Genomic DNA, 5,368 nt, shown 5'->3' on the forward strand with positions numbered 1-5,368 from the left:
ATGGTTGCTTGTTTAGAAAGATGGTTTTCCCATGTATCGTGTAATACACCAAGATTTAAAATGAACGAAGGTTTTCACTTGGGAAAATAAAAGATTATTGTTTTGGAAAATAAATGATTCAAGTGATAAAGTTCAAGTCATTTGTTTGTCTAGATATAGCACATCTGGTCGAGTATACAAAGGTTTATGTCATTGTTTTGGATTTATTCGTTTCATATAAAGTATATGCTTTTCTTACAACTAAGATTAATTTCAAGTGATATTTGAAGCATTAAAGAATGGGTTTGGTAGATAGTACAATATTAGAACAAAACGAGACAAGTTGGATATTGCCTTCACTTGTAGAGTCTAACACATCAATTACAACACCATAAATGATGTTTAAGAACTTTCGGCAGGTAGCCTTTTATTGAAAGGATTATTGAAACCTAGTACATTAGATTAATTACATCCTAAAGTGTCCCAGATAACATTGCAGAAAGCTTCTGAGCTAGATATCCCTTGAGGAATTCTGGCAGTACCAACCTTCTAAACTTGGAGGATTTTGTGGTGACAGAAGACTTGGTGCTGGACCAAATTCACCGTCTATCTTAGGATGCAAGAATGTGGGCAATGGACAGTCTTTCCTTTACTGAGTCCACAACACCTCTATGCTCAATGCTCGGGTAAGTTTCCGTTGGTTACAACCTACAATATAAATCATATGAATACTGCAGTTGGGCCAAATAACTTAGAGTAGTGCTACATCACAAAATTGGATACAAAATGACATAGCAGTTGAGGAGGGTAGGTTTATGTATATACAAGAGGGGGTCATTCCAATCAAAATTTTAACACATACTCATTTCAGAATGTTTTTGTACCATTTTGTGCATGAAACATTTTCCATAAGTTATTCATGTACTTGAAGCAATGAGAAAACATGATTGCAATTACCTCCAAGATGTCTCCAATGTTTACTATGAAAGCTGAAGGCAGCGGCTTAACTGGGATCCAAGGCCGTCTTTCCTGGACCTGGAGCCCATCGGTTTCATTAAGCTGGAGAAGGATGGTTTAGGCCGTCTGCATCACTATGAGGCGTGAGTCCGACAACCTGGTCAGGCTGAGGGCAGGGAGGATAATAGTTCATCCTCATTCCCTGCAAGCCTTCTTCAAACAGCACTTCCATGTCAGCAGGATCCAATATTCCTAGAGCTTTTGCCATTACTTAAGAATTTTCATAGACAAACTCTGCACCTCTTCGGAGTAGGCCAGTACAGCAGCTCTGCATCATAATTACAATTCCCTCTCCACTTTAAATACATATTCATCTATATAGCTTGTCGTACTAGTTCACTTACATAAATACTAGTCTATCTGTGCCAAATCATGTTTTTACACTTCCTTTTTCTGGATGTCCATCCAATTCTTACGTTCAAAACTTTCTAAATAGAATAAAAAATTTTAATATAAAAATTACTAACCCCACTATTTTTCTCCACTCTACTTGCTTTTATACATTTCCCACGACAATTCTCACTTCTCTTACTTTTTCACTCTATTTTATATATATTATTGACCTTCGTGCCCAACCCAATGTAAACATTTGAATGGTTCGGACGAGTATAAGATATGTTGAGCGAGATGAGTTTTGTAACCTGAAGGAGGAGAGAACTGTGGCAGCAAGTGTGGTTTCCTGAGATGCGCAGGTCGAGTGCCCAAGTAGAGCATGTCCGCCCAATCAAGCTTCTGCTCCTCCGAGACTACGATAGTTGTCCATATCCTTCTATATCTCCGTCTAGCTGACCAAACTTTTTCTTTCTCTTCAGAGGCAGCCTAAAAAACCCACCAATCTCCGTCCTTAAGCCTCTCCAGTAACGAAGTGGAGACTCCGTGGTTTATCAGCTTCCAAAACACGAAAAATTGTAAGAAAATGTTGGATCATGAATCAATTTTTAATAAAATAACAAATACCTGAAAGAACCCACTCTTTACACGCCTGGTGCAATTTTCTCAGCTCAGAGTTCAATTAATTCACAATCAAGTAACATGTTCATATCAATTACAGGGACTTGCAGTGAATCTGAATCGGAGACTAAACATTTTTGATCGAAACGTACGTATCGGGACGGTATTGGAGCCAATGTTTCCTTGGCTATCTCTTGGACGGAAGGTACTTGGAGGGACCTTCCCTAGTTCTATCGCATTGGCTACTTCCATTTCGCTATCATGTCTCTGTTTCCTCTCTTCTTTGCGGACTTATATAGCCTGATAGCTCAACCATCTTTCTGACTTTCTTGCATGTTATCAACTTCATGTGGTGTACAAATATTGTAATGGACCGACCAAGGGATGACATGGGTAAGTTTCAGAAAAAATGCTTTTTGCTTAGTAAGAAGTGGAACTGAAGACTTAAAAGTGATTAAACTATTTATGAAAGAAAGAGTAGAAGTGCTGGTGAAAAAAAAACTAGCATTTTTAGTTTTTTATAAGTGCTACTGAGTTTTTAAAACAAACTAGTCAACAAAAGTAATAATCGGACTTTTGGAAAAAGAAGTGGGAGTTTTGTGGTTGCGAGAACATGCACATAGTTAAACAGAGGCCTCAAATCCTTGCTTTGTTATTTGAAATTTATAATTTCAAAATTGTGTAACTTGTTAAAATTCTCCCAATTAACGTTGATTTTATGTGTGGTATACGTTTGATTACTGTCTAGGTAGGAAATTTAAACTTAAATTTATTGGAATTATAGTCAAACAAGTGAAAAAAGCCGCGCTTCGCGGCGGCGTAATAAATTTTGATATGAATCAGTATTATGATAGCATAAAAATTATTTTGAATCATCTTCCTGTTAAACATATCACAAATAAAAAATATTATAATTAGTATAAAAATTTGTTTAAGTGGTCATCCTGTCAAACACAATACTAATAATATAATTAGTTCGAACCACCCTCCCGTCAAAGACAATATTAATCCATAATTATTATTTTTATGATAAAATTGAATATTATAATTTAGATCAAAATTAGTTTGAGCCACTCTCTTATCAAGCACAATACGAATAACAAAACATTATAATTTAGATATTAGTTTGAGTCGCCTTACTGTCAAACACATACTAATAAAAATTATTCTGATTATGATAAAATTAAAAATTATAATTGGATAAAAAGTATTTTGAACTGTGGTCCCGTTTCAACAAAAATATATTATAACATAGATAAAAAATTATTTTAACCACTTTCCCGTCAAACATAATACTAATAGAAAATTTATTATTATTTAGATAAAAATTAGTTTGGGCCGCCTCCCGTGCCCGTCAAACACAATAATAATCAACATTATCATAAAATCAATATATGATTCCTATTTTATATGTATTATTTTATATGTTAATTTTTTTTATTTTTTGATTCCTATTTATTAGTTTAAAATTATTATTCTTTTATGGTTCTAATATTTTTGGTATTAGTTTTTTAATGATTATTATCTTTATAATCTTTTATTTTCTATTCAAAATTTAAGAAAATTATAAGACTAAATCGGAAATAAAAATTGTACGTATTACCTTACAAATATTAAATATAAATTGTATTTTATCTATGATTATTAGTTTAAATAAATATAATCATATTCCTTTTGGTATTCCTAAAAAAAATTGTATTATCTTTACAATCCAGAAAAAAAAAAAGAATTGTGTTGACTTTTGGAATCCTTCAACTTGATTTTTTTAATTATAATTATAATTGGGTAAAAATTATTTTGAACTGTGGTACCGTTTTAAAAAAATATTATATCATAGATAAAAAATTATATTAGTTACTTTTCCGTCAAGAATAATACTAATAGAAAATTTATTATTATTTAGATAAAAATTGGTTTGGGCCGCCTCCCGTGCTCGTCAAACACAATACTAATCAAGAATCATTTACATTATTATAAAATCAATATATGTTTCCTATTTTTTATATCCTATTTTTTTCGTTAATTATTTTTATTTTATGATTCCTATTTATTACTTAAAAATTATTACTCTGTTATGGTTCTAATTTTTTTGCTATTAGCGTTTTTTAATGATTATTATCTTTGCAATCCTTTATTTCTTACACGAAATTTAAAAAACAATTATAAGACTAAATTGAAAATAAAAATTGTACGTATAACCTTACAAATCTTAAATATAAATTGTATTTTATATATGATTGTTAGTTTAAATAAATATAATCCTACTTTTTTAGGATTACTAAATAAGAAAAGAAGTGTATTATCTTTAGAATCCAAAAAGAAAAAAATTGTATTAACTTTTGGAATCCTTGAACTTGATTTTTAAATATAATCCTATTTCTTTTAGGATTACTAAATAAGAAAAGAATTGTGTCAGAATTCAATAAGAAATACTAATTAGATATAATCCTATTTCTTTAGGATTACTAAATAAGAAAAGAATTATGTCAGCTTTAGAATTCAATAAGAAATACTAAATAAAAAGGAAAAGAATTGTATCATCTTTAAAATTCAATAAGAAAAAAATCGTGTTACTTTTAGAATTCTTGAACAATAATTTCTATCCGAAATTTAAGAAAATTAAAAGACTGAATCGAGCAATTCTAGAGACGCCCGCATCCTCCTTTAATATATATATTGATTAATCATGATAAGTGATTTTGGATTTTTTTGTTAATAAATGTTCTAGGGTTTTTCTTGCAATTCCCACATAATATTTCAATAAATATAATGAATAATAAATCCAACAAAATTTATCTATAAATACATAAAAATTAATTATCTTGGGTCAAAGTGATTTTAAATCATATTCAGCTCTCATAACATCTCTTAATGTGAATTCATTTTAATTAATATAAATAAATAATAATTAGGCATGTCTGCAGATAATCTTTAAAATTAAGGGTTCTCGACTTCTAGCAAATTATGCACTATTAATATATTGTTAGATTGTATATTATTTAAATATTTAAATTCTAAATAATTACTTTATATAAGATATTGGTCCTATTTGAAAGTAGAGATTTGGGGCAAAATTAGAGGTTTGAGGTGGTTTAGAGGTTTGACCACTAGAATCCGCTAAAATTGGTGTTTGGTAGTTAGCGGATTGAAGTAGGTGTTTGGATGCAAAAAGCTAATTTTGAAAAAGCTACTTTGAGAAATTTTTGGGTTAACGATTTGGGTATGTGTCACAAAAAGCTTATCAAACAACTATTTACCAAACGGTTTTACCAACAAATCGCTAATTCAATTCAAAACATCTATTTAATCAGCTAGACAAAACATCTAATACAATCCGCTAACAACTAACAGCTAATTTCCAAACTGGGCCATTGTTAGACTTGCTTTTAGCTAGAATTTTATCGTAAAATTTATATAAATT

The 5,368-nt window shown here is 30.4% G+C and overlaps 1 pseudogene; it reads right to left on the reverse strand.

Annotated features, from left to right (window-relative positions):
• Nucleotides 1-490: 490 nt before the first annotated feature.
• On the reverse strand, nt 491-2,171 carry LOC135150568 (oxoglutarate-dependent flavonoid 7-O-demethylase 1-like; annotated as a pseudogene).
• Nucleotides 2,172-5,368: the final 3,197 nt, after the last annotated feature.

Source organism: Daucus carota, chromosome 2, assembly GCF_001625215.2.
Source record: "Daucus carota subsp. sativus chromosome 2, DH1 v3.0, whole genome shotgun sequence".
Taxonomy (NCBI): Eukaryota; Viridiplantae; Streptophyta; class Magnoliopsida; order Apiales; family Apiaceae; genus Daucus; species Daucus carota.